The sequence below is a fragment of the Mirounga leonina genome, unplaced genomic scaffold, assembly GCF_011800145.1.
Source record: "Mirounga leonina isolate KUSES-001 unplaced genomic scaffold, KU_Mleo_1.0 Mir_53, whole genome shotgun sequence".
NCBI classification, from domain to species: domain Eukaryota; kingdom Metazoa; phylum Chordata; class Mammalia; order Carnivora; family Phocidae; genus Mirounga; species Mirounga leonina.
This window is the reverse complement of record NW_023270807.1, coordinates 82703734-82725724: the sequence shown is the minus strand read 5'-3', so window position 1 is coordinate 82725724 and position 21991 is coordinate 82703734. Positions and strand designations below refer to the sequence as shown.

Sequence of the window (21991 nt, the reverse complement as noted above, 5' to 3'; positions counted from 1 at the left end):
TATTGACTTCCCACTGGAAGGGATGAGGACTTAATTTTCTTTCCTTTCTCTGCTCCCTACTCATATATATACCTGTGCCATCCCCCTCTGCCCCAAGAGAGTTGTATCATAATTTTCGCTTGATATTTTTGGCTTGATATTCAGTGTTGTACATTATTAAAACTACATAAAAGCTATTCACAGCTGAAGATATTAATGATAGGGTTTTTTCTTCCTATTTAATGTATGTGTCTCTCAGGGGGCTTCTGTTTTTCTTTTTTTTTCTTTCCTTTCTTCTTTTGTCCATATCTTTCATATCAGATCTGTTGACAGTTGCTAATCTGTGTGTGTTGGTGAGAGAGGAACGATGAGAAGCTCTGGGTCCATGTGTGGGTCTTGTGAATAGTAAGCTTCACTGTCATGTGATCTGAATGGGCCATTTAAAGATGGAGCCTACAATGATGGTATTTTTAGGACTTTTCCTGGAGCCAGGAAGTTTTCCTCCTGTTCTCCAGTCCAGAAACCTCACCAGAGAACAAGCCTCCAATCTTTCTCCAGGGTAGGTAAGAGACAGCTGCCTAGCCACATGGAATGCAGGAGTGGATCTGACTTTTCTTAAACAGATGGTAGACTGGTCCTCCAGTTTCCTGAATGAATAAATACTACTTGTGGTTGAGAGAAATACAGCAAAGAGCTAGCCTGAACTGGGAGGAGTGACTGAGGGGAGCCTACAAATAAGTCAAGACGTAATTATGATGCCAATATATAAAGGTGTGCCAACATTTTCAGTCAGGAGAGATGAAACTGACTGAGAAACACAGGGACAAAGTTACAGAATGAACAGCAAGTTAGTTATATGGAGGCAGAGACTGTAATAAGACTCAAAATGCAGAATGGATTAAGTATTTGCATTCTGCTGCAAGGAAGGTCATTTATCTACTTTATAGGGATGTTGTGATATAGATTGTATATGTAGCCTATTTTACATTTTAGGTTCTTAATAAATGGTAGTATTATATCATTTTTAGTTAAGATGTTACTCCATTCACATTTTTTTTTTTTGAAACAGGCATATTTTAGATTACGACCAAGAGGAACCATCTGGAAAATATTTGTGAAGGGAGATATATGCTTCTGTAAACAGATACCAATAAAACATTTTAGCAGGAACTCATGGTCATCTGTATCTGAAGTAAGTCATTGTGCTTTCTTTCCTACCTGTTGTTATCTCCACCGCAGATTCAAATACCAACTAGGGAGAGTCTAGTTAGCTTGGATCTTGGTACCCAACTTAAAAGGGTAATTCCTCAAGTGATATAATAATAAAATAGTGTTAATAATATACAACTCAATGTTTCATACATAGATTCATACCTAAAAAAGGTAACATCAATAAAATGTCCCCCCAAAATGCTACAACTGTGTTTTTTTTTTCTTAAATGGTAATTCTTTTAATTACTAGAAAATGTGAGTCATCTCAAATCAGGGTTTTAATGTTTTGTTTACGTGTCACATTCTAGGAAATAGTTCTCAAGGGACTGAAGAGAATATGCCCCAAATGCCTTTGTGAAATTCACTCTCATTTTCTGACATTACACATGATATGAGATAGAATAAGGACACCCTAAATTGTTTTGTAAGACACCCATTATCCCCATTTCTAGAAGTTTCAGCCTCAGCACAGAAAAATTCTTGGTTGAGGACCTTAGGTCACTCCAATTTTGAGGGCAATTTATCTTTGGAATCATAGCAATAAAGCATACGTTGTTATTTTTTTATGTTACTCTATTTCTCATGACAATCCAATGCCTTGCTTATATTTCAGTACATAATACTTTATTGAAATAATTATTTCACTTCAAGGAGTTTAAAAAAAAACTGTTAATGAATAATTAGAGAAATTTGCTAATTTTTAAGTGTCCAAAACTCAGTTATACTATTTATGTTATCATTTCAGCCAAACCAAAAAGATGAAAAAGAAATCAGATTACATACTTAAGAAAAAAAAAGAAATAATAGCAGGTCATGGTGATGTTGAGGGCCAGTATATCATTTCCTTTCTTGATTTAGCTACTACTATCATCTATATTTAAGTTCTACTAATTTAAAAACTACATCAATTTTATTAATAAAAATAATTATGCCCTACTGAATTTTATGAGTACTTAATGTATTTATTATACATTTCTGGTTTTCACACAAACACCATTGGACATTTTATATCATGCTGGTCTGCCAGTTTTTTCCAGTATGTTCCATTTCATCAAAAAAATAAAAAGAACAACAAATGAAGAATTTCTTCATGAATATGACAAAAAACAATAAAAAATAAGTGACAAAATTTTGTTCTTTATAGAATGTAATAATATAAGTGATAGTAAAATACTTATACCAGAAATGTCAGAGGAAAAAAATTGATGCTCTTATTCTGTTTTGTTTGTTTTTAGTTTGTTAATGTGGTGACATTGAGTTTTGAATGATAAACCAAAGTTGCATTTCAGGGATGAACTCAACTTGGGTCATGATGGCCTTTTTAAATATTACTGGATTCTTTTTGCAAGTATTCTATAATGTTCCTGAGTCTATGTTCATGAGGGATATTAAAATGTAGTGTTTTTTTGTTATGTCTTTGTCTAATTTTAGTATCAGGATAGTGACGGTATCATAAAATGAGTTAGGAAGCATGCCCCCCTCTTTTAATTCCTGGAAGTATTTGCGTACAATCGAGATTATTTATATCTTAAATACCTGATGAAATTCAACAAAGAAACTTCTGAACCTGGAGTTTTCTTTATGGGGACATTGTCAACTATGAATTGTACTCCTTCAACACCTATAGGGCTTTTCACGTAATATATGTTTTCTTGAGTAAGTTTTGTTAGCTTGTGTCTTTCAAGGAACAAATTTACTTCATCTTAGTTATCGAATTTATTGGCGTTATATTTTCCATATTTCCTTACTGCCTTTTTAATATCTGTAGCACATGTAATGGTGTCTCTCATTCTAAATATTGGCAGTTTATGTCATCTCTCCTTTATTTTCCTAAATAATGCATTTACAAGTTTTTCAGTTCTATTGATCTTTTAAAAAATAATGGTTTCATTGATTTTCTGTGTTGTCTTCATTTTTGGTTTATTGATTTCTGCTTTTATCCATATTGTTTACTTCTTTTTATTTTAGGTTTAATTTGCTCTTTCTAGTTTCTTAAGGTGGAGTTTAGATAATTGATTTGAGATCTATCTTTTCTTCCACTGTAAACATATAATGTTCTGAGTTTTCTTCAAAGCACTACTTTTGCTACATTCTATAAATTTTGATGTTGATTTTAATTTTTACTCTGTTCAAAAATTTTTCTCATTTTCCTTGTGATTTCTTTTTGTTTCATGGGTAATTAGAATTTTAGAAATGTGTTTTTAAATTCTACTGGTGTCTTTTAGTTATTGATTTACAATTTAATACCTTTGATTTTAGACACCATAATTTATGCAATTTCAGACTTTTAAGATTTATTGAAACTTGTGGGGTGCCTGGGTGACTCAGTTGGTTAAGAGTCTGCCTTTGGCTCAAGTCATGATCTCAGGGTCCTGGGATTGAGTCCCTCATCTGGCTCCCTGCTCAGAGGGGCATCTGCTTCTCCCTCTGCCCTTCCCCCCCACTCATGTTCTCTCTCTCTCTCTTTCTCCCCCTCTCAAATAACTATATAAATCCAAAGAAAAGAAAAGAAAAGAAAAAAACTTGTCATATGGCCCAGAATGTGATCTATTTTGGTGACTGGCCCATTTGCCCTTGAAAAGAATGTGTATTCTATTTGTTGGGTGTCGTTGGCTGATAGTATTGTTCAAGTATTTTGTATCCTTATGACCATCTGTCTATGTACTCTCAATTAAGGAGAGAGAAGTATAGTTGTGGTTTTGCCTATTTTTTCTTTGAGGTTATTTAATTTTTGTTTTGTGTATTTCGAAGTTCTGTGTTTAAATGAATATATCAAAAGTTTTTATATGTTCTTGATGAGCATATACATATTTATCTTTATCCTTAAGAAATGTCCATCTTTATCCTTTGTAATATTCCATGCTCTGAAATCTACCTAATAGGAAAATACCTCTTCTTTCTTTTGAATAATATTAGCATGATGTATTTCTCTTAATCATTGCCCCTTTCACCTGGTAGAGGTTGTTTGTGAGGTGCCTGGGTGGCTCAGTCAGTTAAGTGGCTACCTTCAGTTCAGGTCATGATCTCAGAGTCATGGGATCGAGCCCTGCATCAGGCTCCCTCATCAGCAGGGAGTCTGCTTCTCCCTCTGCCCCTCTCCCCCAGTTGTGTTCGCATGCATGCGCTCTCTCTCTCAAATAAATAAATAAAATCTTTAAAAAGAAAAAGTGTCATTTGTCTTTATATTTAAAGCAAGTTTTTTTTTGTACTCAGCATGTAATTGTCCCTTTTTTTATTCAATCAAATAATCTCTGCTTTTTAATGGAGTGTTAGCCATTTACATTTATAGAAATTATCAATACATTGGTTTAAATCTATCATTTTGTCATTTGTTTTCTATTTGTCTTACCTAATCCTTGTTTCTTTTTACCTCTTTTCCTTATTGGATTAATTTAATAATCTTCAAGATTCGATTTTATCTTTTCTATTGATCTATTAGCACTAACATATTTTTAAGTATTTGTTCTAGAGTTTACAACATATTAAATTAGTCCCAGTATACATCCAAATAACACTTTATTATAGTATACTTCATCTTCCCTTTTTAGCCCTTGTTGAAAACTACTGTTACATACATTTTACTTCTACATAAATTATTAATTCCCACAATATGTTATTTTTTAATTTAGACCATCAATTATTTTTTAGATCTTTTTCTAAATGGGGAAATAATGTTTCATATTTACTCACACTTTTACAATTTCTGGTGCTCTTCATTCCTTTGTATAGATCCATATTTCTATCCAGTATTATTCCCCCTTCTACCTGAAGAACTTCCTTTAACATATTTTTGTAATGAAGTCGTGTAGGCAATAGATTCTCCTAGCTTTTGCTCATCTAAAAAAGACTTCACCTTGCCTTTATTTTTTTATAAGATTTTGCTTATATATTTGAGAGAGCGAGAGAGAGTACGAGTGGGGTGAAGGACAGAGGGAGAAGCAGGCTCCCCACTGAGCAGGGAGCCCAATGCAGGGCTCAATCCTGGGACTCTAGGATCATGACCTGAGCAGAAGGCAGCTGCTTAATCGACTGAGCCACCCAGGTGCCCCACCTTGCCTTTCTTTATTTTTGAAAGCTATTTTCGCTGAGTAAAGAGTTCTAAGATGACTGTATCATTTTCTCCTTCTGCTCTTTCAGATAACCCTCCATCATCTTCTGGTTACATTGTTTTTAGGCAAGAAGTCTGCAAAAATTCTAACCATCATTCCTTTGTATGTAACATGCCTTTTTTCCTCTGGCTGCTTTTAAGATTTTCCCATTATCACTGGTCCTTAGCAATTTGATTATATCACATGGTGTAATTTTCTTTGTTTTTTCCATTTGGAGTTTGTTGGATTTCTTAGATTTATGGTTTTATAGTTTTTATCAAATTTGGAAATTTTTGTTGATTTTTTTGTTGTTGTTGTTTCTCCTGCTCTTTCTGGGACTCTATTGCATATATGTTAAACTAATAGTTTTCCTCATGTCACTGTGCTCTGTTTATTATTTTCTGTCCTTTGTCTTTCTGTACTTCATTCTTCTTGCCCTCCTCCCCACCCCAGAACTTCATTTTGGAGAGATTCTGTCACTAGGTCCTCCGCTTCACTAATCTTCTATTTTTCCAAAGTTAAAATATGCTGTTCATTCCCTCCTTTGTATTTTCAATTCAGAGACTGTGTTTTTCATCTCTAAGAATTTCATTGGTTTTTTTTTACACTTTCAATTTCTTTCCTCATCATGATCCTACTTTCTTTTACACATTTGAGCATTTGTATCATATTTGTAATAATGCCTCAATATCATTTTCTGCAAATTCTGTCATCTCTGCCATTTCGTTTCTATTTCTAGTGACTGACTTTCTCATGGTTATGGGTTACATTTTCCTTCTTCACATCTAGTGAATTTTCAGAGAATGCTGAATGTTATGAATTTTATATCATTGACTGTTGCATTTGTTGTACTTTCAAATAACATTTGATTAGTTTCTGGAAAGCCATCAAATTTCCATTAGATGAGCTTTATTCCTTGGGGGATTTGTTTTTAAGCTCTTTTAAGTTGGGTCTATAGTAACCTTTATTCTACGAACAATTTTGCTCTACTTCTAAGATGTGACCCTTCCAGTCGCGTGTTTTCAATGAGATCTCTCCACTCAGTACTTCAACAATTTCTGACTCTATGTGGGCTCTCAGGATTGTTTGTCTTTCATAGTCTCAGTAATTGCTCTTCCCTCGAAAGCTATTTTTGTCTGGCCTTATGGAGCACTCCCCCTATGTATGAACTCTTTGGCATTCAGATAAAGACTCAAGTGTTCCCTATTGTGGTTTCGGGAGATTTTTCTCTGCGAACCTTCTTTCTTTAGGGTAATCTGTCCCATGAATTCTAATTGATTCATCCTCTTAGACCATCAACCTTGGTCTACCCAACTCAGAATGATTGTCAGACCTTATTAAATTTCCCCTACCTATGCTACAGAGAATTATCTCTGGGCAGAAAGTACAGGTGATGGTAGATTTAATGTCAGTTTTTTTCACTTTGAAATTTACAGTCCTGTGTTGGCAGTTCTCCAACGTTTAAAAATAGTTTTCCCCTATAATTTTCAACTATTTAGATATTTATGGCTGGAAGTTAATTTGACTATATTACTCCCTCATGGAAGAAACAGAATTCCACATATTCATTATTCATGTTATTATTGTATTCCTTTGTATGGATGGAGGAGCTTGTACAGAAAAAAATTTGCTGTTATAAATTATCAAGCTTTTAATATCTTTGTATATAATGCTTCTCCTTGGGGGTAGGGTATGAGTGTAAGGTAGGAGATGAAGTCTGTTAGATAATTAGGCCTGTGGTTTCCCAAGGGAAAGAATCATGTCTAGATTATCCTTCTATTCACAGAATAATCATAATACTTTGCACATAATTGGCTCCCTAAACACTCTTGGCCAATGAACAAAGGAAGAAAGGAATGAATGGATGAAAATGGAAGAAAGCTATATAATCAGAGGTAGCATTCTTTTGTCAAATAATATATATTTTTAAGATCTTGTTTCATTTTGCCCTTTTGCTCTTTGAAAGAATGGTACCCATTTATATTACCATCAGTCATAAAAGCATTTACTCATTTCCTTGAAGCCCTGCCAACAATTTAACTAAATCATTTTTATGTCTCTAAGAATTGATGCACAGCAAACATCCAGAACCATTAATTTAGCATGCTGGACTTTCAAACTTCTATGCCAATTTTCTTCCCAGAATTAGAATCTCTTAATGAAAATTTTTGTCTGAGAATAATTCAAGTTATTTACACAATTATCCCTTCCTAATCATTTCTGTATTCACAGTTTTCTTTAAAAGAAAGTTTAAAGAAAAGGTTGCAAAAATTCTAGATTACTGTTTTGTTTATTAACCTAAAGTCAGCATTTTAGTCTTTTATCATTAACTATTTATTGGTCATGTTGTATAATTTCATACTGAACCAAAGCCATTAAAAATATCTTCAAAATTAATATCAAAATATTTTGAGGAGTTTGAAAGATGTGAGTAAATTAATATATTTTAATACCATGTAAAAAATGTCTTCTGAAAATTAGGGTACTAAAGTAAAAATCGTAGTAAAATTTGAAAGATGTGAGCAAATTAATGTACTTTAATATCATGTAAAAAAAAGTCTTCCTGAAAATCTTTCCTATAAAATATAATAGAAATGATAAATAAAAGATAGCAAACATCATTTTGATACACACAACTATACTCACAAGAAAGAGGAAAATCTCCAGAGGATAAAAATATGAAGGAAACTAACCACAAAAAGAATAAGTGTAAGTTAATACTTAAGCTTTTTTAGAGAGGTATTCACATACCCTTTATACTCTTGATAAACTAGAGGCTTGGAAATTAACTGAGCATAAATCCATGCTGAAATAGCATGCAGGAAATTGGTCCTACAGAAAAATAAGGAGTTAGAACTTATATACACATATGGGGAAGGGTAGACTAAAAATTACTCAACCCCATCACAGGTAGATGACAAGAAAAACTCAACTAAGACTCTAGTTGAAAAAATGAACAATCCCTTGCAAATTTATAATCATGAACCTGATCACACAAGTTTGAGCTGTGAATTACCACCATCTCTGTAGCCTGGTAACTATATACCAATAAATCAACATAAATTTTAGTTCTAGACTAGGTATAATCCCAAGATACCTCAAATCGGGTCACAAAGAATTACTAAGTCCTGGGAAGATAAGCTCACAGTCTAAAATTATAAAACACACATGGCAACAATCTACCATGAAAGAAATCAGCAGAGAAAAAGATATGATTGGACCCTACACCCAAGAATAGGATTATCAGGCACATAGTATAAAATAGGTACATTTAAATGATTAAGATATTATAAACTAAACAAACAAGAACATGAGAAAACTATATAAGTCACTATGAAAATTGCCAAGCAAATTTTATAAAGAAAAAATGAGTTTTATAGAAAGAGATTTGGCAAATTGGTAAATTCTGCTGAGAAAACTATCCCAAAAGCAACACAGTTGAAAAAGAGATGACGTGAAAGAGCAGTGAATAGACATAGAGGAGAGAATGAGAAAGTTTAATATATGTGTAGCTGGTATTCCATGAGAAGACACTACAGAGAATACAAGAGAGGCAAATTTTTAAGTAATATATATAAGGAGGTTTTCCAAATTTAATGTAGATAGGAATCCATGCTTTCTAATTCAAACAAGTTATCAGTAGGAGAACATTTCATACTCAATGTCAGAAACAAAAAGATGTTAAGCACAGAGGCACCAAAAACAGACTTATAAACAGCATCATTAGAAGCAAAAAATGGTGGAATAATATATTCAAAATGTCCAGAGAAGGGGTGCCTGGGTGGCTCAGTCGCTAAGCGTCTGCCTTCGGCTCAGGTCATGATCCCAGGGTCCTGGAATCAAGCCCCACATCAGGCTCCCTGCTCCGCGGGAAGCCTCCTTCTCCCTCTCCCACTCCCCCTGCTTGTGTTCCCTCTCTCTGTCAAATAAATAAAATCTCTATAAAAAAAAATGTTCAGAGAAAAATAACTGAGAAGCTAGATTTAATCTATTATTCAAATGTGAGGTCAAAATGAAGGGCTAGTAAGATAAATAACACCCAAGGGAATTTACTGTTAACAAAAGTTGCTGAATGAATTATTAAGGAAAGTATTTCAGAAAGAACAGTAATTGAGATGTGAGAAGGAAAAAATCACTTTTTTACATTTTGGTAAATCATAAACAACAAATATGATGACCAATTTGTAGCTGTAAAAACAAGGTGGTATGAACATTCCAGACAATATTAGCATGTAAGATAGGTGGTGGATCATTACAGTTAAATTACTCTTCAGGAAGAGAAAACAGAGAGTAATTTTTAAAAATATTTTTAATATTTATTTTTTAATATACAGAATGTAAATTCACTCAATTTGCTATATAGTTCTGAGTTTTGACAAATGCTCAAATAGAGTCATGGAGTCACACCACCATCAAGGTATAGAACAGTTCCATTTCTCAAAAAATCCCACTGTGCCCCTCCTTTGTGGAGGATCCCTCTCTCTACTCCTGACCACTGACAACCACTGATCTGTTCACCATCCCTGTAGTTTTGCATTTCTTAACTGCCATATAAATGGGATCACATAGATCCCACTCTGCTGAGTCTGGCTTATTTCACTTGACATATGCAATTGAGATTCATCACATTGTTGCATACTTCACTATTCTTGCCTGTTTTATTCCTGAGTAGTAGTCTTTGTCCATTAATTCCAATATCTTATCATCTCAGGGTTGGCATCTGATGATCCTCTTTTATGTATCTTTTCCTTTATGTATCCTTTACATATTATCCTTTATGTATCATTTCCTGGGACCGTTTATAGATTTGTATTGGATCATGGGTATTTTGAATATTATGCTGTGAGATGCTGGATCCTCTTAAAATCCTGTGGACAATGTTTACTGGAATTGGTCAACGTCAGACTGAAAGCCCTATTGCAATCTCTGGGCTGTGGTTCTACTGTCAGTTCAGTTTTCAAACATAAGGGATGCTATGTGGTCTGCCCTTTGCACACACCACTCACGGGCCAGCCTGGAAATCGGACGCTATTTTGTATCATAGTTCAGTTCTCCAAGCCCTTGCTGTGCTTCTTTTTATCTGTTTTGTACATAGATCAATTGTGAGCTTGGTTTGTGTCAAATTAGACACATAATTAGGGAGTCCCATTTCCCAGCTCTGTCATTTCAGGGATTCCCCTATGTTCACAGGCGCCTAAGGCCCCCTCTTCTCAGTTCTTCTGGCTAGAAAAAAATGGTCCTACTAAGCTTTTACCAAGATCATCATGTTTGTTTTTCTTTTTATCCTTTGACCTACTAATGGGATTAAACATATTTTCTATTACTGATCTGTTTTTGCATTCATTCAATGAATTCCACTTGGTTATAATATTTTACCACAATTATGTTCTGTTAGATTCTATATATTAATATTTAGTAGGATTTTGCATTAACATTTTCTCTCTCTCCTCTCTCACCCCCCTCCATACACATTGTTATGGACTGAATTGTATGCCTCCCCCCAAGCCCCCAATATGATGGTATTTGGAGATGGGGCTTTTTTTTTTATTATGATATGTTAATCACCATAGACAATAGAATATTATGCAGCCATCAAAAGGAATGAAATCTTGCCATGTTGTGGATGGAACTGGAGAGTATTATACTGAGCGAAATAAGTCGCTTACATCATTAGTTTTTGATGTAGTGTTCCATGATTCATTGTTTGTGTATAACACCCAGTGCTCCATGCAGAACGTTCCCTCTTTAATACCCATCACCAGGCTAACCCATCCCTCCACCCCCTTCCCCTCTAGAACCCTCAGTTTGTTTTTCAGAGTCCATAGTCTCTCATGGTTCGTCTCCCCCTCCGATTTCCCCCCCTTCATTCTTCCCCTCCTGCTATCTTCTTCTTCTTTTTTTTTTTTAAATATATAATGTATTATTTGTTTCAGAGGTACAGATCTGTAATTCAACCGTCTTACACAATTCACAGCACTCACCATAGCACATAACCTCCCCAGTGTCTATCACCCAGCCACCCCATCCCTCCCACCCCCCACCACTCCAGCAACCCTCAGTTTGTTTCCTGTTATTAAGAACTCCTCATATCAGTGAGGTCATATGATACATGTCTTTCTCTGATTGACTTATTTCGCTCAGTATAATACTCTCCAGTTCCATCCACATCATGGCAAGATTTCATTCCTTTTGATGGCTGCATAATATTCTATTGTATATATATACCACATCTTCTTTATCCATTCATCTGTCGATGGACATCTTAGCTCTTTCCACAGTTTGGCTATTGCGGACATTGCTGCTATAAACATTGGGGCGCACGTACCCCTTCGGGTCCCTACATTTGGGAGATGGGGCTTTTGGGAAGTAATTTTGTTTAGATGAAGTCATGAGGGTGGGGCCCTCATGATGAGATTAGTGGGCTTACAGGAAGGGACACCAAAGAGCTTACTCTCTCCATCATTGCTCTCCATTATATAAGAACACAGAAAGAAGGTAGCTATCTGCAAGTCAGGAAGAGGGCTCTTACCAGAACCTGACTATGCTGGTACCCTGATTTCTGATTTCCACGCTCCAGTTGGTTAAATCATCCAGTTTATGGTATCTAGTTATGGCAGCCTGAGCTGACTAATACACACATCCTATTGATTCTATTTCTCTGGGGAACCTTGAATAATGCAGAGGATTTCCTTCTTTCCCTGTGCCTGAGACAATTTAAATAACATTGAAATTCTTTGCACCCTGAACATTTGAAACATATTATCCATGAGACCATATTTTGTTTGGAGTTTATCTGATTACTTTCTGAGTTTCTAATGTGGTTGTTCATATGTTAGGTCTTCTATCTTTTCTGGGGTCAATTATTATCATTTTCTAAACTTTCTAGAAAATCATGTATTTCAAGTTTTCATATTCATTTGCATAGTTCTGTAAACTATTGTCATGTAATATTTTATGCTTCTTTTTCAATTGTGGTTATTCCTGTCATTACTTTTTCCTTCAAACTAAATGTATCAGAGTGAGCTTTCAAAAGAATTTCAAATTGCATCTTTGTACCTATTAGTTGTTAATATCTTTGGTTTGCTCCGGGTGACATTTTTCAAACATTAATGAATAATGTTACAGCCCACTCCTCCATATTTGTGTACTTTTTGCTGTTGTTAAATAATTTTTTGTCTTTCAAGTTAAATTTTGTACCTCCGCTCCTAGTCTGCTATATTTCTTTAGAAATTTCTGATTTTTTAAATTTATTTTTTTAATGTGCTTATTTATTTCCTGGCACATTACTACCAATTTATTTTGTAAAGGTGAATGGTTTATATTTTTTTAGTGGCCTATATATTAATTTAATGAAACATGGTAATAGGAACTATAAAGGCTGACCTCAAATCTCTAACCATTTAACATATTCAGAATAGTTAACATTATTTTTTAGTTAATCAGCTAGTATTATAGAATTTAAGTATTCAACATGTTTCTAAAATGAGTACTTAAAACCAAGCAACAATTTTAATAATATCAGAATAAAGATCTTTGTGTAGTCGAGACTGCTTTCATTCTCTCTTCTGCCTTTCCTTTTAAGACAAATCCCAATCCAGCTAGAGGCTACATTTCCCATCCTACCTTGCAGAGAGTTAGAACCATGTGACCACATTCTAGTCAAGGGAATTGAGTGAAAGCGCAACATCAACATCATTTCTCTCCAAGGGAATTACTTACCATCTACTTTCTTTCTTTTCTCTTTTATGTGGGCTAGAACCAAGAGGTGCTTCTCAAGACAACACGAGCACAATGTATATTTGCTCAAATTTTTAAATAAGTGACCACTCTGGGAAAATAAAGATGTCCTTACTTTGCCATTGAACTGAATAAAAACACTTACCTTGCAGAGATGATTTACAAAAAGGTGACTTTTGGATGGACTGATGAAAACCAACTGCTGTTTCTCTCACTTATCCCTCAGCAAGTGTGAGAGCGAGGCATGGTCTGACTTTTGCCGCTGAGCCACCTTCTACCACGGGGACATGGTAGACCTAAGGAATGGTCAAGCAACAAGAAAGAAGGAACCTGAGTCTTGGAAGACTTTATGGAGCAGAGTCTACCCCATGTCTATAAGACCAGAAAGAAACTGATTTGTATCTTTTTTGAGTCATTGTATTTTTGGGTTCCATTACTGTAATAACTAAGTCTATACCTTAGTTATACTTTGGTCCCTATTCTATAGGAGGCACTGATTTAATACTTGATATTGACTAAGCACATTCATCTCTCAATTCAACTCCCAGACTCATTGAGTGCAGATACTATCTTCAACATAAGTTGAAATTAGTCTTTTAATTACAACATCACAAAAAATGGATCTTGTTGATGCATATACCTAAGCACAATGAACTTGTTATATATTTGAATCATTTCATTTTTATTTTTCCATTTTACTAGAGTCTATGTAAGGTGGACATCATGTAGCTTACAAGTATAATTACTTTTCTCATTTTCTCAGTAAATTTCTGCATAGAATAATCTGCCTCTAAAAAGGAGAGGTTTCTTTCTCTCTGGTGATTCATGGAGGAGGATTTACAGTCAACCCCAACCAAAATTCCTAGGGACTACAAAAACCCCATTTTTAGAAAATGGTGACTTACAGATGAGCAATGTGTCACTTACCACTATTGCAAGTTTCCAAACAATGGAAGTAATGGTCTCCCTTCACGCCAAGTAAATCTGGGCGGACCTACTGCTTGTCAGACCAAGTGAGCCTTTTAGTGCAGGATGTGATATTTATATATGCAGTACCACATTTTGACAAATGTTTGTTAAACACATAATATGTGCCAGGCACTATGCTACACATACACTATAAAAATTATCCTTACCTTTGAGACACTTACTCATCAGCTGCCTGTGGAAGAGATAAATGAATAAAGAGATAATCTCAATATAAAGTAGTGATTTTGACAAAAGCACAGTGCCAGTCAGTTATTAATTTATTGCCTCTCAGCTCCCAGTCCATCCTTCATTGCCTGCTTGTGACACGGAAACATTTGTCTTGTGCTATCTATTAAGCTTTGTCAGTAGAGGGTGCTGGAGGGACACTGCAGGAGGTAGGGAGGTCCCTTCCTGGTTGTGGATTCCTGGAAGCATTCCAGAGTTCGTCTCTTGCAGTGCTGGGCTGGCATGCAGGACATTTAAGTGGAGTTCACATCTGGTGGGTTTCAGCAGCATCCCCATGAAAGTCTTTGCAGTACCTCCCCCAAGTGCTGTCCTAGGCTTTCCAGCAGTAAGTAGAGCAGTACCTCCCAGGCAGTTAGCAGGTGAGTTCTGCAGTCATCTGAGCAGGCTCTCCAGGGGGCAGTCCCTCGGCAGCTCCCCATCTCCGGGCAGCAGCTTCTGGATGAGTTCTGCAGTCACTCCAGCTAGTTTAAGATCAGGAAGGTCAGTGGCACACCCTCACCCATGGATTCAGCTGTGATGTGGGGCTGCTCGGAGAGTTCCACCATACCTCTTACAGGTGACTTTTCTGGTAAGCCCAGCTGGTATCTGTCTAGCTTTGTTCAACAGCAGCCTCTGGAGGCAGCCTCCCAGCAAGTGTCATCAGTATCCCCGTGGGCAATGCAGGGGTCGCTAAACTAGCCTTAGCCCATTGGCACTGCTGCAGGAAGGCTCCAGCTTGGGAGTCCCAGCCCCTATAGTTCATGCCCGCTAGCCTCAGCTTACTGATTGTGGACCAGTTCCGGCCTGGCAAAACCAGCAAACTTCTTAGCTATCCCAGTGGGCAACAGCTATCCCAAAGAGGGCTGGATCCCAGGCTTGGGGAGGGCCTCCTTCCTCCATCAGCCCAGGGGTTGTCAGGGTGGAAAATTTTCTTCTGCCCTATGGTCCTTCTAGCTGGATTTAGAATCAAATTGACATGAGACAGATTAACAGGAGAAAATCACATTTAATAGGTGTACATATGGGGAATCCACACAGACATGAAGTTCCAAAGACAATGAGGCAACAGGAAGCTTATATGAGCTAAAAGGGGTGGGGGTGGTTCGAGGACACAAAGAGGAGAAAGCTCATTAGCAGGAAGGTGAAAGGAGGTATCACTTTTAACTTATTTTTATCTGGAAAATGTACCTGAAAGATCCATTCTCATATCTCCTAAAAATGAATGTTGAGGAAATAGTACAAAGTGTAACATGCCAGAGAAATTTATTTTCCCAGTCAAGAACCCAAGTGCATTATAAATTTAACCCAAAAGTTCAGGAATCCACTGGCCTTGGGGATTGAGTTTGTGAAAAATAGGGCATTAATCAGCCAGTACTCAACTTCACTGCCTCATGGACCCTGAAGTTTCAGAGTATGGCTTCTGTGTGGAGACTCGTTGACCTACAGGTTTAGTAGACAAGGGACTGAGACTGTTCATTCTTTTTAAAAATATTAGTCATGGAATAGTATTTGATATCTTCTGAAAGCAAGTTCTCATGGACTTTAGGGGGGCATTCTCCCTATCACTTTTTTTTTTTTTAGAGATTTTATTTATTTATTTATTTGAGAGAGAGAGAATGAGAGAGAACACATGAGAGGGGATAGGGTCGGAGGGCAAAGCAGACTCCCCGCCGAGCAGGGAGCCCGATGCGGGACTCGATCCCGGGACTCCAGGATCATGACCTGAGCCGAAGGCAGTCGCTTAACCAACTGAGCCACCCAGGCGCCCCTCTCCCTATCACTTTTTTATTTTTTTTATTTGCAAGAGAGAGCACAGGCATTCTCCCTATTACTTTTTTATTTTTTTTAATTTGACAGAGAGAGCACGAGCGGGGGCAGAGGGAGAAGGAGAAGCAGACTCCCTCTTGAGCAGGGAGCCCTACACAGGGCTGAAATCCCAGGACCCCGAGACCTGAGCCGAAGGCAGACGCTTAACCAACTGAGCCACCCAGGTGTCCCACTCACTATTACTTTTGTAAGGAGTTATTAATACAGAAGTTTGAGGCCACATATTCTAAAATTCAGCTTGAGCAACAGAGTAACAATCTGCTGGGATCCTACTATGTGAAACATACAATGGGACAAAGATGGACCCAATTCCTACCCTTAAGGGGTCTATAATCTAGTAAAGAAGAGACTCATCTATATGACAAATAGCATGTAGGACAAGATGAAGTGAGTGGTAAATAAGAAGCATGGCAGCCATGGGAAAGCGCCTCCTACCCTTCTAGCTGCAGGGCGCATAGCTGACTAAGGCCACAACTCTTATGCCCTTGACGGTCACACAGTTTTTTGCTCAAGCCACTACCCCACAGGCTTCTTCTAGGTAACCACTGATGGTGGCAGGGATACTAAAGCAGCTCATTTCTGGGGAGAAGCTGAACCCCTCCAATGGAAGACTTTGGCTTGAGGATTCATCAACAGCCTCACAGAACTTTCCATAGAACTACACTGCATCCAACTTCCTTCCTTCCTTCTCTCTCCTTCACTCAGAGCCAGACTTGATTCTAGTCTGATGGCTCCCAGCCTTGCCCAGCTCTCTCCTCATTTTGTTTTTTCAGACATTTTCCTTAATAAAGTTGTTGCACATATAATCCCATCTTGGCTTGGCTTCTTGGGGGACCCAAACTTACACACAGAGGTACAAGCAACATGTATGAAAATACAGAAGGTTGAAATATTAATTCTGAAAATCTGCTTCAGAGAAAGTATGTTTTAATCCGGACCTTAAAGAAAGAGTTGGATTTTGGTAGGAGAAAATGCAGGACGAAGACAGGCTGTGCAATGGGATAGCAAATGACATGATTAGAGCAAGTAGCCCAGCATGGCTAAAATGTAAGATGCCTAGCAGAAAATAATGGGAAACAAATGTACATATGCAAAGGGGCCAGGAGAACGTTTTCAAATGCTATGCTAAGAAAAGTAGTTCTTTCTTTTTTTTTTTTTTAAAGATTTATTTATTTGACAGAGAGAGACACAGCGAGAGAGGGAACACAAGCAGGGGGAGTGGGAGAGGGGGAAGCAGGCTTCCTGCGGGGCAGGGAGCCCGATGCGGGGCTCGATCCCAGGACCCTGGGATCATGACCTGAGCCGAAGGCAGCCGCTTAACGACTGAGCCACCCAGGCGCCCCGAAAAGTAGTTATTTCTTAATCATTTTAGCATTTTGAATAAGAAATTGAAAAAAAAAAGCTATCTCAGGCAGGAGGCTTTGACTGTTTAAAAGTGCCTTTAAACAGATTTTATTGCCTCACATTCCAAGAGGTGAGGTAAGGAAGGCATTTGGGTAGGTAGATCAATTTAATGATATTCACCAAGGACCTGGGTTTTCCATCTCTACTTTTCGCTTTGTACAATGTTGGTTCTTTATAAGTATGATCTTTTCAAGGTAGAAAGATGGTTCCCAGTAGTATTAGGGGCTGCATGTTTACCTGTTTAAAAATGAGACATTAGCAGCTTTCCATAATTCTCGCTTATGAGAAAAGAAGAAGCTTCCTGACATCTGTTGCAAACTTTCTTAGCCTCTTTATGAGTTACAATTGGGTCACATACCCGTCCCTGTCCCTTATCCAATGAATAGTGAAGGTGTGGGAAACTAGACCAGTTAGACCAGTCAAGGTATTATTGGGCAAATGGACTATTTGATGAATGAATAAATAATCATAATTGGGGATCTACTAGGAGAAACTTGGGAGGACGCGCCAAGACACCCAACAAAGTTCACTGTAATGATAAAGGACTTTTAGGAAGAGAATTTAGGGGAAGTATGGAAAAAGAATTGGAGAAAAAGAGATTAAAACAGAGTGGCTGGTTGGAAAGCTTTTGAGAACAAGAGTCACTGCAAAATGATGAATAACAAAGAGAAAAAAATGTAGGAGGTTGATGAGGGAAATGTTATAAAGAGTCTTTGCTATGAAATAAAATGTGTGTGTCCATAGGACCCATGGTAAGGATAGACGTATCTGTACCTCTATTTCTATTTGGGATAGAGAAGCAGGAATTAAAGACCAAACTGCTCTACCCTAGTTATCTGTATCTATCAGCTCTGCACAAATAGGCCTACATCTTCCTTTCCAGCTATGAAATCTTTGACTTGATGGAAAAAATTATTTTCCTTCTGGAATCACTTCTAGGAAATGTCCCTAATTTAACTCCACCAATTTTGTAATTGATCAGTACAATTAGAAGGACTCCCTAGGGTGCCTCAACTAATCTGAAAACATGTGAAAACCAGTAATTCTGCAAGTGTACAATTGTATAAATGCAAACAGCCAGCATTGTCTCAGTCCTTAAAGAATTCACAGCTGGTGGTAGGTGAGGCATGATTTAGCTAAGGACAATCCAGGAAGTGTGGTTATAAATGTATGCACTGGAGAGGCACTGGGGAGGGGAGCTAGGAAATGTTCTGGACTCCAGAAGCACTCGGGAGACACCGAGTCTTAACTGGAGAATAGAAGGCGGTCAGAGGATGGAGGATGGGGGAGTAGAAAGAGAGAAATTTTCCTGCCTAAGGGATTAGATCAATGGGCCAAGGCAACACCTGGTAAGGATTTGCGAAACACCTCTCAGCTCACCCATGTGTTCTTATGGATTCTTACAGGCCCAGCATTCAGCCATGACCGCCTCTTGGATTCACTCTCCACAGACTTGGCAGGAATGACTGGCTTGAAGTTTTTCAAAATGAAATAATTTTGTTATCTGCAAACCATGGAGAGTCAATGTCCCTGGTTTCAACAGTAGCAGAAAGAACATGCTCTGGGTTTGGCTCAGCTTGCCAAAGAGTTCTCTTAGAGGGCTGGAAAGAGAAGGAAAGGGGACACACACACACAAAACAACAACACGAAAATGAAAATCATATTGAAAAACTAATTTGCTTATGTGTTGGACACTTATATGACAGACTTCAACTGTATTCCTATTTTCAGGTACTTGGGCAGCCCAAAACACAAAGCTAAGAAGGTCAAGAGTTCATATCAAATTCAAGAACTTCAACCTTCCTGTGCCATTTACAGATCAATCCACAATCCATTCTCTTGTAAGCATCTATGGAGTACTTGTAAGCCCTGATAAAGGATTTGGTTCACAGTCCTGAATAAGCAACATTCCCTGGTATCTGAAGCTTGCCATCTGAAAGATTTAAACTTCAAAATGTGAGTTATTATGATATAAATTAACATTTAAATCTCAAAAATCGCACACTTTATAAAATGTTTTTCCTAAGGTCATTGCCTTTAGGCAGATTTCATTGTGTAGACATCAACTGATTAATGACGCATTGCTTACTGAGACTTTCAAAAATAGGCAGTTTCACACCGAATCTTTGAGTGATAGTGATTTTCTAGGATAAAAATCCTTTCACTGGGGCGCCTGGGTGGCTCAGTTGGTTAAGCGACTGCCTTCGGCTCAGGTCATGATCCTGGAGTCCCGGGATCGAGTCCCGCATCGGGCTCCCTGCTCGGCGGGGGGTCTGCTTCTCCCTCTGACCCTCTTCCCTCTCGTGCTCTCTGTCTCTCATTCTCTCTCAGATAAATAAATAAAAAATCTTAAAAAAAAAAAAAATCCTTTCACTGCCTACACTACATACTTGACCCCAGAGACAACTTAATTGTGCAGAGAGAAAGACTAAACAGTAGTGATAGCTTCCAAACATCTCTATCAACCTATGAATAATATTTGCTAATTGCAATGCAATGTCTTGGGGGGGGGTTGGGGGGGGCTGGGAGAAGCTCATCTGCACGTTGAAGAAATCACCTCCGCACACTTCTCCGTTCTCCCTTTCTCAAATCAGGAAGAGAAGTCACGGTCGGAAAGGCCCTCGCCGCGCCGGGGCCAACGGAGCATGCTCAGTCGCCGGGCCGCTTCCCGGGCTCTCCGCGAGCTCCAGCTTGCCCTGCGCTCAGGCAAGCGCCCGGGCTGTGCCGCAGCTGGTCCTCGTTGCTGGAAAGCTGCTCTCTGCCCGCTAACGTGCGGCTTTAGGATCGTCAGCTGCGGCCGCGCAGCCCCGCGCCCCCGGGCCGCACTCCGCCTGCGCAGCGTGGGGCTCGTGCTCAGCACCCCCGGGGTGCACGCTGCAGCCCGGTGCTTCTAGCAGCTGCTGGGTGAGGGAGCCGAAATGACAGGCTCGCGGTTAACCGTGAAGGGCGGGTGAGAGCCACTTGTCTTCTGAGCCTGAGAGAGAGGAGGTGTGTCGCGGGAGAGAGGACCCTGGGAAGATTCAAGCTCCAACCTTGGCTTCCTTCTTGACTTCTTGTCACTCCGGCATTGCCGGCCCTTGACTTGGAAAGGATGGTTACGGTAGTAACGAAGCGGGTGTACTGCTTGAACTTCAGGTAAGGAGGGCTCCTTTGCATGCTTTTCTCTTTTCAGTGCTTTTGCTAGCTCTGAAATCCACAGCTGGGAAAGGTTTTGTGACTACTAGCCTTGTGCTCACATTGCAAGTTTGCTTTTAACGGAGACTGAAAAACAGGACTTGTGTGATTTAAAAATCCTTGCCGGATGAAGTTGAAGTAAGCAGTAGTGTTCTTCATTACCTCTGTTACTCTTAACCCTGTCCCCGACCTGCTTGGTAAAATTTAGGTCTCTATTTACAAGATGAGGTTAAAAGGACTTAAAAAACTCCTGGCATATTCTAAAGAAAGATACTTTATGCCCTATAGGCAAATGGATATCATAATTGGCAGCCTTTTCGAAATGATTGATTTCACTTACAGCCCAGAGAGAAGAATATTAAAATTCAACATCAATCTTGCTCAGCATTGAACTTCAATTGACTAGAAAGGAAACGTTCATACTACAGGTATCTGGTTATTTGTAAAAAGAAATGTTCAGGGTTTAACTCCCGAGAGATCAATAGGAGTCCCCAAATTTAAAGAAAAAAATAGCACCCCTCATATCCTTTGGGTCTTGAGCAGGATAGCTTCTCCACAGAGGCATCAGCTAAAAAGTAAACATGTAAATCGACTTCGTGGTTGCAAATTATTATTTCTGATAAAAGCTGGAGTCAACATCTTCAGATGGATCTTCACGTAAAAGAAAAAAGAGGCTTTCAGGGGCGCCTGGGTGGCTCAGTTGGTTAAGCGACTGCCTTCCGCTCGGGTCATGATCCCGGGATCCTGGGATCGAGTCCCGCATCGGGTTCCCTGCTCAGCGGGGAGCCTGCTTCTCCCTCTCCCACTCCCCCTGCTTGTGTTCCTGCTCTCACTGTCTCTGTCTAATAAATAAATAAAATCTTAAAAAAAAAAAAAGGCTTTCAGAACATAAAGAGTATTCAAATAAGTGTAAACTCTGCACTACCAAAGAAATTGTTCAAAATGACATGTAAGAGTGGCTGCAGTTTCCATCACTGTTAATTCATCTGGAAGTTTTGAGAGAAAGGATCACTTTACCAAGTAAACCCCAACCTACTCAGCAAGAGTGGGTCTACAAGTATTCACTAACATTTAGCGATTGTAATCAAATGGGGCAGAAAAATGTTTTCTTTCTAATCAGCTGTTAGATTTATTTCCTCAATTTAAAGATAAACTTATTAATAACTCATTTAAAAACAGTATGTTATTTCTCTAAGACAGCAAGGACCCAAACTGAAAAAAATATCTCTTGGAGTGATAGAGGAAGGAAAAAGATAAGGAAATACTTCATGGAAATACTTGACTGGAAAAAAAGTTAGAATTTCTGGACAGATTATTGCTTTTAAGGCCTTTTTATTTATTTGGGGAGGCTTGATGTTTAGTCATTTATATTTAAT

The 21991-nt window shown here is 38.1% G+C and overlaps 1 long non-coding RNA gene across 1 annotated transcript; it reads left to right on the top strand.

Moving 5' to 3' along the window:
• The first annotated feature begins 1060 nt into the window (after window positions 1-1060).
• Window positions 1061-13436, top strand: LOC118000747. Its single transcript, XR_004676548.1, has 2 exons — window positions 1061-1171; window positions 13169-13436. It is a non-coding gene; the product is annotated as an uncharacterized LOC118000747 (long non-coding RNA).
• The last annotated feature ends 8555 nt before the right edge of the window (window positions 13437-21991 follow it).